The sequence below is a fragment of the Schistocerca americana genome, chromosome 9 (assembly GCF_021461395.2).
Source record: "Schistocerca americana isolate TAMUIC-IGC-003095 chromosome 9, iqSchAmer2.1, whole genome shotgun sequence".
NCBI lineage: Eukaryota > Metazoa > Arthropoda > Insecta > Orthoptera > Acrididae > Schistocerca > Schistocerca americana.
The window spans coordinates 159,351,976-159,371,342 of record NC_060127.1 but is presented as its reverse complement, the minus strand read 5'-3'; positions in this window follow the sequence as shown (position 1 = coordinate 159,371,342).

Here is a 19,367-nt window from a genome sequence, read left to right as displayed (position 1 = left end):
TTGTTCTTCAGTTGATGTCATGTTTGTTGTTTGTTCAAGTGCACTCTTGATTTCACAAATACCCACAAAAAAGTCACAAGGCGTAAGATCAAATGATGTGGCAGGCCATTCCTGATTGCCATGCAGAGAGATCATGTTTTGAGAAAACTTTTTATTCAGCAGAGCAATCGTTTCACAGGATGTTTGACATGTCACACCATTTTGTTGAAACCAAAAATCATTATTTTCATCAATAATAGGGAAAAACCAATCCGTAAGCATGTTTTGGTAACAGTTGCAATTCACGGTGACAGCAACTCCCTCGTCATTTTAAAAAGTTTTGAATCCTGCCTAGTCATCAAGTATGGGGTGTCTAGGAAACGTGCTTTCTCGGATCGCTAGGCAACATTCAGACAAATCGTATTAATGAGTTTCATTACAAAAAAGTAAAGGCTATTCAGAAAGTAGGGAAATGTTTCTGTCTGACGCCGCTAAGTGAACGCCGATCTTATATACAGGGTGAAAAGTATTTAAACCGACAAACTCTGGGAGGTTGTAGGGGACATCAAGACAAATATTTTTCCCTAAAGTGATTTTTTCCTATGAGGAATATTTAAACTGGTAGAGGAAGATTTCTCTGTTGGCAAATTAACTAAACCAACAAACACTTTTCCATTTTTTTATGACCAAGAGGCAACACATTAACACAACCCAATTTCAATTACAGTAGATTTTAAAAAATGCCTCCATTGACACGTCAATCCACGTTTCTGGGAACCGTCGGTCCAGGAATCGACGCACACGACGACTGAAATGTGCCGGCGCCCCGTCATGTTGGAACTACGTGCGTTGTCTTGTAGGGAGAGGGACGTTTTCCAGCAATTCTGGCAATGCTCTGGCGAGAAAATTGTAATAGAGCCTGCCGTTTAATGGCCTATGTAGCAGATACGGCCCAGTTAAACAGTCCCCAACAACACCGACCCACACATTAACGAAGAACCGCACTTGATGAGCGCTAGTAACTGTGGCATGTGGGTTATACTCACTCCAAACATGGGAATTGTGCATGTTGAAGACTCCATCACGCCCGAACGTTGCTTCATCGGTAAACAACACAGAGGATGGAAATGTAGGATGCATTTCACACTGTTCCAGGTACCACTGCGAAAACTGTGCTCTGGGTGGATAATCAACTGGTTCCAGGTTATGGACACGCTGTAAGTGAAATGGACGTAACAATTGCTCTCGAAGGACTGTTCTTACATTCGTCTGATTCGTCCCCATGTTATGTGCAATTGCACGGGTGCTGACTGGAGGATCCTGCTCCACATGCTGCAAGACAGCTTCCTCAAATTGCAGCGTTCTTACCGTGCGACAGCGTCCCTGTCCAGGTAATCTGCTAAATGACCCGGTCCCACGTAGACTTTGGTACACAGCAGCAAAGGTCGTATGATGCGGGATACGGCGATTAGGATATTGTTGCTGATAAACCCGCTGTGCAGCTCGTCTGTTGTGGTGCGCTACGTAGTACGCACCAACCATATCAGTGTACTCACTCCAGGTGTATCGCTCCATTAGTAAACACAGACAATGCACTACTGCACTGGTGGACAGCAGTTGCCTACAACTGTAGAGTGTAATACGCCCTTTAACAACTGAAGATCGTAATACGGCCCCTAACAACTGAAGAGCATAATATGACCTCCACCAGTTGAAATAATCCTCATAGGAAAAAATGACATTAGGGAAAAATATTTGTTTTGATGTCCCCTACAACCTCCCAGAGTTTGTCGGTTTAAATATTTATCACTCTGTATTTTGGTATGTGCGTGCTCGGCAGCTCAGTCGGCATCCATCTGCGACAGCGGGAACGTCTCTGCATGTCTGGTTATTTCGATATTCGAATTTGAAATGTGCGCACCTATGGAAAATCCCGCCAGTTGTGAGGTGCGGTCTGTGATACGGGTTTTGTTGGCAAAAAACATACAACCCATAGAAATTTATCGTGAACTGTGCGAAGTGTACAGAACCAACGTAATGAGTCAATGTTCCGTCCGGAATTGGTGCATTCGGTTTAAAAATGGCCTAAACAACGTTCATGATGAAGACAAGAGTGGATGCCCGATCATTGTGACTGACGATCTTGTCGCTAAAGTTGATGAAATGATTTGGGAAAACCGTCGCTTCAAAATGACGGAGCTTTCGCTTTCTTTTCCACAAGTTACACGGACTTCGTTGTTTGAAACTATCACTCAAAAGCTAGGCCGCCACGAACTTTGTGCACTGTGTGTGCCAAAAATGGTTACAGAGCGCAATAAAGAACAGCGAATGGAGGCAACTTTGACATTTCTAGAGGCCTATCAGAAACATGGTGATTCATTACTGGATCGAATCGCAACCGGTGACGAGACTTGGGTGAAACACGTCAATTGCGAGACAAAATTACAGTCCATGGAGTGGGGGCACACGAGGTCCCCCCAAAAACCAAGAAAATGTTTGCAAACCTTGTCAGCAAGGAAGTTGATGACGACGGTGCTTTGGGATAGGCATGGTGTGCCTCTTATTGATTTTCTCGAACGTTGAGCAACCATAAATTCTGCCCGGTACTGTCAAACTTTGCACAGCCTTAGAAGAGCAGTTCGGAACAAACACCGACGAAAGCTGACGTCCAAAATTTAGTTTTTGTACAACATTGCCCTACCTCACATGCCAAACCGCACTAAAGAACTCCTTAATTCATTCAAATGGGAAATTTTCCCTCATCCGCCCTACGGCCCCAATCTTGCAGCAAGCGACTTCTACTTGTTCCCCATGATGAAGAACTGGCTTGCAACGCAGTGCTTTGATGAAGACACGGAACTACAGGTGGGCGTGACTCACTGGCTGAAGCCTAAGGTGGCAGAATTTTACGATGAAGATGTTTCAAACCTTTTCCACCGCTATGGTAAGTGCCTCAATGTGTTTGGTGACTATGTGGAAAAGTAATACGTTAGTCACTCTTTCAGATGTATATAATAAAATGTATTTCTTGTACTTAGTTTTTTTAAATGCCAAAACGTTCCATACTTTCTGAGTAGCCCTCGTATTACCAGGTGTACCGGTAAGAAATGAGCGTTTTTTTGTGAAATTGAAACACTAATTTTGAATTGAAAAATTTATTCAAAATACTGACCATTGCTTTCTACACATTTGACCACCTTCCTGGCAATTTGTGGACACCACGCCAGTCAGACACCCAGTTTCCGAGTTCTTCGCAGGAATCGAAGTGTTCCTCAGCGAAAGAGTGTCCCATTGATGAAAACAAATGGTAGTCGGAAGGGGCCAAGTCTGGGGAATACGGTGGGTGGGATAACAGCTCCCAGCCAAGTGTTTAATTGTATCCTGAACCAGTTTTGCTTTGTCTGCAGGTGCATTGTCGTGTAAAAAAATTACTTTGCCATGTCTTCTGGCCCATTCTGGTCTCTTTTCGATCAATGCATAGTTCAAATTCATCATTTGTTGTCTGTAGCGATTAGTATTCACAGTTTCACCGGGTTTTAGAGGCTCATGATACACCACACCTATCTGATCCCACCAAACACAGAGCATTGTCTTCTTGCCGAATCGATCTGGTTTTGCAGTCGATGTTGATGGTTGTCCCGGATTAACCCATGATTTTTCCCGTTTAGGATTCTTAAGATAAATCCATTTTTCATCGCCAGTAACAATTCGATGCAAAATTGATTTTCTTTCATGACTTTGAAGCAAAATTTGACAAATGGTTTTTCGGTTTTCCATCTGTCTTTCATTCAATTCATGTGGCACTCATTTTCCATACTTTTGGATCTTTCCCATAGCTTTCAAACGGTCAGAAATTGTTTGTTGTGCAACATTTAGCATTGCTGCCAATTGCTTCTGAGTATCATTTTCATCCAATATTGCTTACAATTCGGCAACTTTTTGCTGGTGTTCCACGTTCTTCATTTCTTACATCAAAATCATTATTTCTGAACCGTTGAAACCATCTTTTGCATGTTGCTTCTGATAGGACATGATCACCATGTTGTTGTTGTGGTCTTCAGTCCAGAGACTGGTTTGATACAGCTCTCCATGCTACTCTATCCTGTGCCAGCTTCTTCATCTCCCAGTACCTACTGCAACCTACATCCTTCTGAATCTGCTTAGTGTATTCATCTCTTGGTCTCCCTCTACGATATTTACCCTCCACGCTGCCCTCCAGTACTAAATTGGTGATCCCTTGATGCCTCAGAACATGTCCTACCAACCGATCCCTTCTTCTAGTCAAGTTGTGCCACAAACTCCTCTTCTCCCCAATTCTATTCAATACCTCCTCATTAGTTATGTGATTTACCCACCTAATCTTCAGCATACTTCTGTAACACCACATTTCGAAAGCTTCAATTCTCTTCTTGTCTAAACTATTTATCGTCCATGTTTCACTTCCATACATGGCTATACTCCATACAAATAGTTTCAGAAACGACTTCCTGACTCTTAAATCTATACTCGATGTTAACAAATTTTTCTTCTTAAGAAACGCTTTCCTTGCCATTGCCAGTCTACATTTTATATCCTCTCTACTTCGACCAACATCAGTTATTTTGCTCCCCAAATAGCAAAACTCCTTTACTACTTTAAGTGTCTCATTTCCTAATCTAATTCGCTCAGCATCACCCGACTTAATTCGACTACATTCCATTATCCTCGTTTTGCTTTTGTTGATGTTCATCTTACACCCTCCTTTCAAGACACTGTCCATTCCGTTGAACTGCTCTTCCAAGTCCTTTGCTGTCTCTGACAGAATTATAATGTCATCGGCGAACCTCAATGTTTTTATTTCTTCTCCATGGATTTTAATACCTACTCCGAATTTTTCTTTTGTTTCCTTTACTGCTTGCTCAATATACAGATTGAATAACATCGGGGAGAGGCTACAACCCTGTCTCACTCCATTCCCAACCACTGCTTCCCTTTCATGTCCCTCGACTCTTATAACTGCCATCTGGTTTCTGTACAAATTGTAAATAGCCTTTCGCTCCCTGTATGATCACCATACGCCTCGACAAACATTCGATGCGACTCTCCAGCACTTTTTTTTTCAAATGAAATCAAACAATTAATGCTTTCTGCAAATCATCACTTTATGGTACAAAATTCGACATTGTTAACACCGTGATAACGTTACGGAGATGTTTAGCAAACTCAAGTGGCAGACTCTGCAAGAGAGGCGCTCTGCATCGCGGTGTAGCTTGCTGTCCAGGTTTCGAGAGGGTGCGTTTCTGGATGAGGTATCGAATATATTGCTTCCCTCTACTTATACCTCCCGAGGAGATGACGAATGTAAAATTAGAGAGATTCGAGCGCGCACGGAGGCTTTCAGACAGTCGTTCTTCCCGCGACTGGAACAGAAAAGGGAGGTAGTGACAGTGGCACGTGAAGTGCCCTCCGCCACACACCGTTGGGTGGCTTGCGGAGTATAAATGTAGATGTAGATGAAAGCATATAATGTTGTTCGTTCCATGACTTGATGTATACTAAATATCTTTGACAGATGTCATACCAACCAAACAAAAAAAATAAAAAAAAATATTAAGGCTCGTTCACAACAAATGTTTCCTATCGACACATTTGTGTCTTAACGCTCGTTTCATACCGGTACACCTGGTACACAGATGAGTCGCAAGCAAAGGGCTACATGCAAAATACGCAAGGTTCTTCAGTATAACAATCCTAACACGAGCGACATTGACTCTTCTATTCAGGTCGCTAGTGTTGAAGCTTCTCTTCGGCTGTGCCGCGACCAGTCGGGCGTGGCGCTTATGTCCCCTTGGCATAGCGGCCACTGCTATCGCATTGTCGTCCTGGAGAGTGGTCGGCCAGCATGCAACTGGCTGACGTCTTGTCACAGCCCTCTCTGCTTTATCGTTCCCGACTGGCGAGCCGGCGCTTGAGTTTATGCTGTACGTCTCCCCCCCCCCCCCCCCCTCCCTCCATAAAGCTACGGACTATCACGGAATAGGGAACACGACAACGGCGCTGGAGGCAGGAGCGTGGATGCTGCGATGAACTGGAAGCTGTGGCTACAGGGGACGTTGGGCTTCCAGTCGTACCCTGCCATCAGGCCTTTGCTCTGGCGGCAACGTCCCCCGGAAACCATACAATGAAGGCTTTCACGACCGGACGGTACTGTTCTTGATAATTCTTCCGGGTTATATGGTCGTGGTCCATGGAATTCTTCTATTCCTAACGTTTCGTCCGATACTACGTTGGACATCTTCAGAGGTATGGCTGGTCCTGCTGAGTCCTGCCGACTGAGGAGTCGGGCGTCGGAGAGCGGCCTAAATACCGAGGAAAGTGGGCGTGGTCTAGCTTGCACATAGTGGCAGAGAGAAAACTAGTCAAAGATAAAATGTAACTATCGATAATACCGTGTGTCCGATCCAAAGTCTTAGACGAATTTTTTGATTATCTTAATAGCATAAACCCTAAAATTCAGTTTACCATTGAAGTGGAAAGGGACCGGGCTATTTCGTTTCTCGATGTGTTTGTCATGAGACAGACCGATGGCAGCCTAAAACATAAAGTGTTTCGGAAGAGCACACATACTGATAGATACTTACATAAGAACTCCAATCATCACCCACAACAAAAAAGAGGTGTAATCAAAAGTTTAGTGGACAGGGCAAAACGGATTTGTACGCTGGAACATCTGGATACGGAACTGAATCATCTGAAACAGGCCTTCGAAAAGAATGGGTACTCAAACAAAGAAAGTAATACAGTTTTAAGACCTAATTACAGCAGGTCGAAGGACAAGGATGGTACACATCAGTGGAAGAACACGGTGCCTTTACCTTTCATTAGTAAGGTTACAGATCGAATCGCCAAAATTTTGCTGAAACGTAAAGTGAAACCGGTATTCAAACCTACCAGAAAAATAGGACAAGTGCTTCGTTCTCCTAAAGATAGAAGGCCACCATTATCATCTAGCGGTGTGTATAAAATTCCGTGTACCTGTGGCAAGGTCTACATTGGTACTACGAAAAGAAGTGTGAATATAAGGGCAAAGGAGCATAAAAGTCTTTGCCGACTGGGAAAAATAGATGAATCGGCCGTTGCGGAACATGCATTTCAGTCAGGTGACCATGTAGTTAAGTTTTATGAAACTACAGTTTTAAGTGCTACCACGAACTATTATCCACGACTGTATAGGGAGGCTATTGAAATTTATAAACATGAAGATAATTTTAATAGAAAAGAAGAGGCCTGAAATTAAGCGAGATATGGACAGTGGCATTACAGAATCGATAAGTGATTTTTATCTATGACGGACTATTATCGATAGTTAGATATTATCTTTGACTAGTTTTCTCTCTGCTACTAGGTGCAAGCTAGAGCACGCCCACTTTCCTCGGTATTTAGGCCGCTCTCCGACGCTCGACTCGTCATCTCCGGCGGTACACCGCAAGGTTACCGCCCTTCGATTGTGCCATTCCAGCACTAATCGAAGTGCTAGGTGTTCCAGGTGCGAGCCAGCCAGCCAGCCAGCCAGCCAGCCCAGCCGAGCAGAACCGTAGCGGTCCAGCAGCAGCAGCAGCAGCGGTCCCGGTCCCGGTCTGCAGCAGCGGTCCCGCCGGCAGCAGCCAGCCAGTCCTGCGGCAGCAGCAGCAGCAGCAGCAGCAGCAACAACAACAGCAGCGGTCCAGCCAACAGCAGCGGAAGCAGCAGCAGCAGCAGCAGCAGCTGCGGCGTTCCTGCCCCCCGCCGTCGCCGTCGCCGTCGCCGTCCGACCCTGGTGTTCGGCCGTCTTCGTCTTCCTCCGTCTTTGTCTTCGTCTGTCCCCAGTTTGTGTCCTTTACTTTTCGTTCTGTGCGTTATTGTTTCTTCCTGTCGTCATGTCCGCCCCCACCACCACCGCCACCATTACCACCACCGCCATAGTTTATAGGAGGGCGGTTCAGAAAGTAACCTCCGATTGGTCACAGTACAGGTTGTGGGGGGAGTAGCGACGCCATCTGTGCGTTCACGCACTCAACAGGTCAGTCGGCATCAAGCCGTGGTCGAGTGAACGTCGTACCTGCGCTAGTTTAGTTTTTGTGGCAGTTTGAAATGTGTGCTGCAATAGAAAACCCCGCCAAATGTGAAGTGCGTGCTGTCATAAGGTTTTTTACAGCCAAAGGATATTCTGCAGCAGCTATTCATCGTGAGCTTTGTGCCGTGTACGGACCAAGAGTTATGAGTGAAGGAGTTGTCCGTGAATGGGTACGTTTATTTAAAAGTGGACGAGAAAACGTTCATGATGAAGAGAGGAGTGGTAGACCATCATTGGTGACTGACGAACTCGTTCAGACAGTTGATGCAAAAGTTCGTGAAAATCGACGTTTCTCAATGTCGGAGTCGTCTACTGGTTTTCCACAGATTTCTAAGACTCTCTTGTATGAGATAGTGACAGCAAGATTGGGTTACCGTAAGTTCTGTGCACGATGGGTGCCCAAAATTCTTACCGACCACCACAAAACTCAAAGAATGGCCTCTGCATTAGACTTTCTGTCACGTTATGAGGACGAAGGAGAACCATTGTTAAACAGAATCGTGACCGGTGACGAAACCTGGATTAAGTACGTGAACCCTGAGACAAAAGAACAATCAAAGATGTGGGCACATTCAAATTCGCCTACCAAACCAAGAAAAGCGTCGCAAGATTTTTCTGCCAGAAAACTGATGGCAATGGTGTTTTGGGATGCCAAAGGGGTGTTGTTGGTTGAATTCATGGAACGTGGTACGACCATTAATCAAGACATGTACTGTGAAACAATAAAAAAGTTACGACGGGCTATACAGAACAAACGCCGTGGTATGCTGACTTCCGGTATCATTTTTTTGCACGATAACGCCCGTCCTCACTCTGCTTGCAGAACAACGGCCCTTCTTGAGTCCTTCAAGTGGGACGTTATCAACCATCCACCTTACAGCCCAGACCTGGCGCCAAGTGATTATCACCTCTTCATGCATTTGAAGAAATGGCTCGGGTCACAGCAGTTTGATGACGACGAAGAGCTCAAAGATGCGGTCACAGTCTGGCTCCAGGCACAAGCAGGTGATTTTTATGCAGAAGGAATTTCAAAGCTTGTGGAGAGATACGATAAGTGCCTCAATCGCTATGGAGACTATGTAGAAAAATAGTGCAAAGATGTAGTTGTAAGATGTATATATTAAAATACTTTTATTTAACTTGGTGTATTTTTTTAAATCAACCGGAGGTTACTTTCTGAACGGCCCTCGTTCTTCCCCTTTCGCCGCCTCCACCACTATAACATGGTGTGCCCAGTCCCACCCCCCTCCTTCCATCCCACCTCTTCTCACTCTCCCTTCGCCCTCGCTCTTTGTCGCCCCCTCTCCAGCTTCTTCCTCCTGCTCCTCTCGATCTGATCCTTTCCCCCCACTCCCCCAGCCTGTCACTGCAGCTCCGTCTCGGGTGGTGGCCCGTCGGGCCACTGTCCATGCCCAGATCTCCCCGTCGCCTTCGCCATCACCGCCCACACCGCCACCGTCGTTGTCGCCGTCGCCTTCACCGTCACCGTCACCGTCACCGTCACCATCTCCGGCGCCAACTGCTGCGTCCACGCCGGGACCTGTCCCTTCCCACCACCTCCCTATAGCTCCCGTCCCTCATATCACCACCCGCCCTTCTGCCGCCATTAAACGCCCTAGTGGCACCACCACCTCCTCTGCTCCCAAAAAGGCCCCGCCCCGTCCTCCTTGCCCCCCCCCACCAAGATGCCATGGATGTCTCCCCACCTGGCCCTGCTCCCTCCGCCTCCTCCTCCTCCTCCTCCCCCTCCTCCCCCCCTCTTTATACAAATACCTCCTCTCCCGTCCCGATCCTGCCCTTCTCGAGGCCCGGAATCTCTCCCTCCTCCTCCGCCAACACTTCCCTGGTGCCCCCATCTCTCTCCTCACTCCCAGACGGGATTCTGTTCTCATCTCCTCCCCCAGCCCCACCCTCCATACTGACATCCTCTCCTGCCTCCCCATCACCCGTTTTGGCCCCAACGCCTCCCTCACCCCTGCTCCTTCTCCATCTCCTACCCGCCAACCCCAACCCCCACGTCGCCCGCCAACCCTCACCGCCATGATCACTCGGCTCAGTCCGTCGATCACGGAGGAGGAGGTGTTGGTGGAGCTCAAGGCGCATCCCACGCTGGAGGTGCGGGCGGTCTGCCGCATTTTCAACTCGGCCGGCCCCACTCGCCTTATGCGGGTTTTCTCCGAGGACGCCCCCTCCATTGACCGTCTCCTGAAGGAGGGTGCCCTCCTCTTCCACCAGCGCTACAAGGTCGACCCCTCCCGTTCCCCTCCTCAATCCCTGCACTGCCAGAGGTGTCTGCGCTATAATGCACACCCAACAGCTGAGTGCCGTGACGCCCCCACCTGCCCGTGTTTTAGGCAAGCAAACATCCTCCGGCAGTGCCCTAACCTTCAATCCCCTCCCTCCTGCAATACCTGCAATCTCCCCCATCCCACCTACTCCCAAAAGTGTAAAGCCCGACCCCCTCCGACTACTCCTGAACTCACCGTCCCTGTCCGTCCCCTGAACGCCCCCACCCCTCCTGGCATTTCCCTTCGTCCCCCTCCCACCGCTGAGGACGTCATCAGGTTCCTCACCATCGTCCTTCAAAGTGTTCATCCCTTTCAGCGCCCCCACACCCTCCAGCAGATCTCCCTCACTGCCCGTTCCATATTCCAACTCAAGATGTACGCCACCTACTCCAACAACCAGACCCATTTCACCTTCTCCCGTCTTGACACCCTCGTCTAAATCCCTGTCATGGCGCAACAGCAACGTATCCTTTTCAACAATATCCGCTCCCTTCCCACCAACAAGAACCTCTTCCTGCACACCCTTGCCACCCATCGCGTGGATGCCTTCCTCCTCAATGAAACCTTCCTCCAACCTCACCACTCCATCCACACCTCACCCTATCTCCTCCACCGCTCCGATAATCCCCTCCCAATTGCGCGTGGCGCAGTTGCCATTGGTCACCACTGCCAGATCCCTGTTCGGCTCCAACCTCTCCTTCCCGACCCCACCGAACACCTGATCCTTAGTCTCTTCTTCCCCGGCCTTACCGTTACCTGCGCCACCATCTATGTCCGCCCTAACGCCCCTATTCCCTTCGACTTCCTCTCCCACATCGACCGTACCTTCTCCTCCTACGTGATTGCCGCCGACCTCAACATCCATAGTCGTTCTGCCGCCCAGTTACGGCAGTGGCATCGGTTCCTCTCCTCCCTTCAAGGCGACCTCATCCCCATCCCACAGCACACCCGTCCCAAATCCAACTCCACTCCTGATGTTATCCTCTCCTCCCCCAACCTCCTTGGCCGCATAACGGTGGATGTCCTGGAGCCTATTGGTAGCGACCATCTCCCTGTCCTCCTCACCATTTCAGACGGTCGTCGCCCCCGCCCCGATCTTCGTAATGACCCTCCCCCTAAGTACGTCCATGACTATTCCCGTGCCGACTGGAATGCCTACCGGGATATCCTTTCCACCCAGGTCGATAGCTACCCCTTGACCTACCACCACCCTGACGATGTCACCCATGCCGCCTCCTTTCTCCAGCAGACCTTGTCTGAGGCCGTGGAGGCCCACGTCCCTACTGTCGCCGTCCACCCCCACCGTCCTACCTTACCCCCACAGGCCGTCCTCCTCCTCTGTGAATCCCGTCGTCTCTACCGTGCCTTTCTCCGCACGCGTGACCCGGACACACTATGACGCCACCGGCAACTCCAGCGACACATTCGTAATTTGCTCGCGGCTAAGAAACGCCGGGACTGGCGACAGACATGCACCCGTTTAACTGCTACCCTACCTATCAACTCGTCCAAGCTCTGGTCAGCCTTCCATCGCCTTACCGGAACTAAACCCTCCGCCTACTATCCTCTTCTCCATGATGATCACCCTTTCCCTGACACCCTTAGTAAGGCCAATCACTTTGCCTCCTACCTCTCCGATGTATTTTCCATCCCCGATGATCCCCAGTTCGATTACTCCCTCTTCCCGGATATCCGCGATCGAACTGACACCTCTGTCCCTCCCCTCGCTCCTGGTTTTCAGTACTTCGACAACATTGCACACACGGAACTCAATGCCCCTATCACTACACAGGATCTCATTGCTACACTCCGCACAAAACGCAACACCGCTCCTGGTCACGATCGTGTCACCTACCGTCACCTTCGTGAAGCTCCTGTCTCTTTCCTCTCCACCCTGTCCAGGCTCTACAATGTAGTCCTGTCCACCGGTTACTACCCTGACCTGTGGAAAACCTCCCGTATCCTCATGTTCCTTAAACCTGGCAAACCGCCGTCCACCATCTCCTCCTACCATCCCATCAGCCTTACCTCGGTCTTCAGCAAGGTCCTGGAATCCATCCTCACCCGACGCATCCACCAGCATCTCCGCCATCACCGCCTCCTTCCCGTTACCCAGTGTGGCTTTCGGCCGTCCTTCTCTTCCGACGACCTTCTCCTTCACCTCACTCATCTCCTTTCCGAACAGCTTAATTCCCGTCGCTCCGCGATCTTCCTCTGCCTGAACCTCGAACGTGCATACGACCGCGTATGGCATTCCAGTCTCCTCTTCAAGCTCCAAACCTTCGTCCTTCCCATAAACTACGTCCGTCTGATCGGCTCCTTTCTCTCCCGCCGTCCTTCCTATGTCACCATCCATAATACAGATTCCTACACCTTTTTCCCCTCTGCCGGTGTGCCCCTTCTGTACCTTTTGTACACGGCGGACATGCCGCCACCGTCACCCCCCATCCACCTTCTCCAGTTCACTGATGACACCGCCTTCCTTGCCCTTGCCCCCACCCTACAGCGCTCCCAACACCTTCTCCAATCCCATCTTGACCGGTTCACCGCTTGGTGCAACCAGTGGTTGCTCAAGGTCAATCCCTCCAAAACCCAGGTGATCATTGTAGGCAAAACCACCCCTTCCTTCCGCCTCCTTGATTTCTACATCACCATCTATGGCCATCTTATCGCCCTCACTCCCACCCTTAAGTACCTTGGCGTTACCCTCGACCGTCGCCTCTCCTGGACTCCCCACCTCCGGACAATCCAAGCCAAGGCACGCTCCCGACTCAGTCTCCTCAAGCTCCTCTCCGGCCATATGTGGGGTCTGGACCCCTCCACCATCCTCCACACCTATAAATCCGTCATCCGCCCTATCCTTTGTTATGCCCATCCAGCTTGGATCTCCGCCCCCCCTACCTTTTATAAATCCCTCCAAATCCTTGAACGCCATGCTCTCCGCCTCGCCTATCGCATCAGTCTCCCCTCCCCTACATGGATCCTGTACGATGTCATCCCCTTCCCCCACCTCTTCCTTTTCCTTGAAAGGATACGGATCCTGTACACCTCCCGTAAACTCGATCCTCCTCACCCGCTCATCTCCCCGATCCTCTCTCACCCCCGCCTGCTGCCGCGCCTGTATTCCCACGTCCCACCCGGTCTCCATCTCTCCGCCCTCCTTACCCTCTCCCAAGGTGGCTTCCACCAGCTCCCCCTCCCTGATGATGTCCTCCTCCCCTCCATATACCCCTCCTATCAACTTTGACCCTGCCCCACCCCCCACTTCCGGTGTCCTTTCCTTTAAGCACCCTCCCTCCCTTCTCTTTCCTTTTCCCCCGTCCCCTCCCTCCACCCCTCTTCCCCCGGGCTTCCCCTCCCCCTTCCTCCCTCCCCCCCTATCTCCCCTGCCCGTGGCATCTCTGCTCTCCCCTCTCGCTCTCCCACTCCCCTTCCTCCTCCTCCTCTCTTGGCAGGTCCCCGGACTCGCACACGCACAGTGAACATTCGCGCGCCGGAGGTCATTGCCATTCGTGTCTCGTGTGTGTGCCTTCGTTTGTGTTTAGTGTTTGTTCGCCGTCACGCCGCCACTGTTCACGTGTACCATCGCCATCATCCCTGTTTTGTGCGCCGTGTCGACTAGTGTCAGTGATGTTTCTCGTCAGGCGTGAACGGCTCCGTGTTTTTTGTTTTTTGGTGTCTTCATTGTTTTGCCCATCAGTTTTGATTGTATTCTCTGTGTCCCCTCTATTTATTACTTATTGTAAATCTCAAGGCTGAAGAGCGGCGTACTCAGCTGCTGACAGCCCGCCTTGTGTAAGGTGATAAAAATTACAATAAAGGAAAAAAAAAAAAAAAAAGCTCGACTCGTCAGTCGGCAGGGCTCAGCAGGACCAGCCATACCTCTGAAGATGTCCAACGTAGTATCGGACGAAATGTTAGGAATAGAAGAATTCCATGGACCACGGCCATATAACCCGGAAGAATTATCAACAATCCCCCGGAAAACCCGCCAGTGTGGCCGTGCGGTTCTAGGCGCTGCAGTCTGGAACCGCGTGACGCTACGGTCGCAGGTTCGAATCCTGCCTCGGGCATGGATGTGTGTGATGTCTTTACGTTAGTTAGGTTTACGTAGTTCTAAGTTCTAGGGGACTGATGACCTCAGATGTTAAGTCCCATAGTGCTCAGAGCCAGAGCCCCCGGAAAACCACCAGAATGGTACGTGTCCACCTCCTGAGGCCCGTAATGAGATGTAGAAGGCGTCAGCTGCTGCGGAGTGGGCGGGTCCAGCTCCATCGGTAGGACGAGAGGAGGCGGAGGTGGTGAAGGCTCCGTCTCTGTGGGGTCATACCGCGGTGTCGTGGTGACACACTCTGACGGCTTGCTGTGACCGCGCCGTCCTCGGGACCCTTGAATTACTGATAAATATTTTTTGGCAACAAATATGCCTCTGTAATTATTAATAAAATTGTAACTTATGTATATAGGATTAATGTTAGGATTGAGAGGCTAAGACTCGATGATAAAGCTAACAAAAGGGTATTTGAAGATCAGGGTGCACTGGAAAAAGTGCGTATAGCCTGTAGTAATAAGATGGGTGCCTTTGATTTGAATCCACAGAGGGCGTCTGGTGTACCTTGGCGTAAATACACTAGGAGGAATAGATTTAAGTTTGTAACCTATTCTAAGCCTGAACAAAGTGCTGATATGACGAAAGTTAAATCCTGGACAGATCTAGAAAAGGAATGTAAAGTAAAAAAACCGCCTTTCTCAAGGTACCAATCCGTTTTACATTGGACTTCAAATTGCTGTTGATGAAGCTGAGAAAGATGATAATGTTCAAAGTGAAGTAAAATATGTCACTTTCATTGTAAGAAATAGAGTTTATATGACTTTTTGTAAAAGGAAAGGTAATGTAACCTTCTGAATAAACGTATTTGTTTACAGCTAATGTCTGCGTTGGAGTTTTTTTTATGCCAACTGGGACCATATCCGTAATTACCCGGACGATCTACGCCTTGCCTTCCTTGTTCCCAATAATCAGCAGAGGATTGACGAACATGCTGTTACGTTTTACGGCAACAGGATTAATTATTGTAGCTGTTATTGTGTTGGAAGAACTGTGGTACCATAAGCCTAATTTGGATGATTTAATTCGTGAATTTACGGACGCTTATAGAGAATATGTATTTATGCCAAACGGTATAAGGTGTGCAGAAAGGTACTTTGATTTTAGGCGAGGTCGTTATAGGCCACTGTTGTACAATTATTAGAACCTCAATAAAATAACCTCACAAGTCACACCTCAGACGCACAGCCGAAGGCCACCCTAGAAAATGGGAAGCGCCGCTGTCGCGCATGCCAACGTACCTATTCGGAGCTGAAGGGGCATCCACTTCGAGTGAAAACCCTGTGGGAGCCTCATTAGAAAGTCAATCGCCGCCACCTAGTATTGATACAGATGGATCGCCGTGCACGTGACAGTGGCGAATTTGATTCTACATCTACATCTACATGACTACTCTGCAATTCACATTTAAGGGCTTGGCAGAGGGTTCATCCAACCACAATCATACTATCTCTCTACCATTTCACTCCCGAACAGCGCGCGGGAAAAACGAACACCTAAACCTTTCTGTTCGAGCTCTGATTTCTCTTATTTTATTTTGATGATCATTCCTACCTATGTAGGTTGGGCTCAACAAAATATTTTCGCATTCGGAAGAGAAAGTTGGTGACTGAAATTTCGCAAATAGATCTCGCCGCGACGAAAAACGTCTTTGCTTTAATGACTTCCATCCCAACTCGCGTATCATATCTACCACACTCTCTCCCCTATTACGTGATAATACAAAACGAGCTGCCCTTTTTTGCACCCTTTCGATGTCCTCCGTCAATCCCACCTGGTAAGGATCCCACGCTGCGCAGCAATATTCTAACAGAGGACGAACGAGTGTAGTGTAATCTGTCTCTTTAGTGGACTTGTTTCATCTTCTAAGTGTCCTGCCAATGAAACGCAACCTTTGGCTCGCCTTCCCCACAATATTATGTATGTGGTCTTTCCAACTGATGTTGTTCGTAAGTTTAACACCCAGATACTTAGTTGAATTGACAGCCTTGAGAATTGTACTATTTATCGAGTAATCGAATTCCAACGGATTTCTTTTGGAACTCATGTGGATCACCTCACACTTTTCGTTGTTTAGCGTCAACTGCCTCCTGCCACACCATACAGCAATCTTTTCTAAATCGCTTTGCAACTGATAATGGTCTTCGGATGACCTTACTAGACGGTAAATTACAGCATCATCTGCGAACAACCTAAGAGAACTGCTCAGATTGTCACCCAGGTCATTTATATAGATCAGGAACAGCAGAGGTCCCAGGACGCTTCCCTGGGGAAACTAAATGAGATACATGGATGCGCCAAGGCGACGAAGGATCTCGCCTCACGCCCACTGTCTGCTGCCACTGAAAACCCTGAAAAACACAACACCGTGCAGTGCAAAGCGATACTTGCGGCATCCCTGCTGCGCCGGATGCTGAGGCGGGTGGAGAAGGTGCGGCAGTGTCTGATAGCGGCGGCTGTGAAGCAGTTCCGCCGGCGATGGTCCATCTCGTGGATGCGAATGATAGGAGGCGAGAAACAGTTGCTGTGCGAAATTTGGCCATCTGCTGCTCGAATGTTCTGACAAAACGTTACGCTTCACCATTTGACTGTGGATGGAACGGTGCACTATAGTTGAATTCTTTCATCTTAGCGGCTCGCGCATGCCCGCCCAGATGCGGGAGATTGCTGCGTTGCCAGTTGCAAACGACGCACGCGCCAAGAGAAGCAGCGCCATAGTATAGTATAGTTCGCAAACTTACGTTTAGGGGGGAGTGCGCAGTTTATGAAGTAGAGCCACCACGGCCGCATTAACCCTTTCGCTGCCACAGAGACGTGCTCCCCGCATTCCGCGCTGTGCGCGATTTTGTCATCACTGCACTGCTCGCCTGCGCAGACACATGGTGTTCCGACTGCTTTGACACACTCATCATTCGATTTCACAAAAACTATTTGGCCCAAAAATTTGATTTTACACATATTCTTGACTGATTCCTTCCCCCCATAAATGACTTAATTTTGTTACGATGTTCAACGCAGTTATTGTGCAGCATTAAATGTAGTAAACCATTGAACGAAATTTTGAACAGTTTGCAGAGGTAACAGTCCACAGCGTATACTTTCCGTATGATCGATTTTAGTTGCCACAATGTTGAGAATGAAATGTGGACAATATACCTAAAATACATATAAAATTTACTGTATAACAATATGTCATTTACTTTAAGTACCAGATAGGTGTCGTATGTAATATTGAGAAATATTCCGTCTTTCGCGACTGTAATAAAAGTTTTATTTATACCAGAGTCATTTCGCTTTTTTCCAAAAAGTTCTGATTAAAACTGGCGAAGTACACAAAACTGAATTGTGGTCGCAATAAAACATAGAAACTAAAGTATATTGTCAGTGAGGCGCAGTGTGCAAACAATTTCTGTTTGTCACAATGGACAGCAAATACTTGCCAAAGCATAGATTAGTTGACGAAAACATTGAATATGATGATGTTGCCAAAGCAGCGAAGCAAAGAATTGCGTCAGACAATCAAGTAGCTCGGCAACGTATGGGCCGAAATTCTGCTCTAAATAATACTTTTAGTACTGTCACAAAGAATATATTTCAGAATGAATAGTAAAACAGCGACTGCGGAAGAGAAGATATACAAACAAAACAGATAACATTAATATTGTATGTGTGCCTTTTCATTGTTTTCAATTGCTGTTAAAAGAAATATTGGAGGACAAAATTAGAAAAACCGAAAATTTATTATGATTATAATGAAGAGACAAAGAACTAGAAATTTCAAAAAATTACATTCAAACCAATAAAATTCATGATGTAAGACACTTCGATATTGTTTTTAAATAAACAAAATATGAAGTAGCGAATAAGGTTTGAACTCGGAACCTTTCGCTTAGTAGAGAAACACCTTAACCATTACATTAACAAATCTCCTGGAGGACTGTAAAACACTACGCGAAATACCGACTAACACTGTTGGTATGATTATGAATTATTCACGTTTCGTCGAAGTACAATAGGAAATAAACAATTACCGCTGTTCTTTATTGCGAAAAAGCAGTTCGTGAGAACGATACAAACATCTTTCCATGCTATCGCCTGAATTAGGAGGCTTATTGCTTGTTTGGTTTAATTAATTAATAGAATATGAAGCAATTGGTATAAAGAATGCTTTTTCCAATCTTTCTATAAAAGAAAGTCTACTATCAAGACATTGCTTTTGTTCAGTTACTTTATTTATGACTGAATGTTTCTAAAACTGAAGACACTCGTCCGTGCTCTGCACTGCAGTCGAACTCTGGCAACGTTGTTCTCTGTTCATTGGCTCACTGTGTTTTGTGACATCAGATACGCAGAACGAACCTAAACTCGGCCGCCGTCATGAATGACGCTCACTTTAGTTAGATGCAGTATGCCATTGCGTTCACAGAATGACTTCAAGCAAACCTTCTAGGAAAAAGCTGAAGGACAACACCTGAATTGTGGCACGTGACGTTGTCGAATTCATTGGCACAGCAAAACGAAACTTGCTATAAGAACCCACCACAATCAACCAACGAGTGTGGTCTGAAAAGGTCCTGCGAAGTCTATGTGCACACGTTGCCATGGTGATTGTGACTTAGGTGAAGCAGAGAATTCTTGTGGTGGAGCACACTGATTTTCCGCACATGCGTGACACTGGGACGTCATTAGTTCTACACCCATGCTCACAAATTAAGGATAACTGCAGAATGTGGTGCCACACAAAGTGGCACTACACAAAACTGGCGCTAATAGCATAGGCGCACAGGAAACACACGCGACACAGACCTGTAAGTCCACGGTATTGGTGATAAGTTGAGAAAACCGTCCCCAAACACATGTGCTACAAAACGCCACTGTTTCCTGCACATGTTCCCAGACA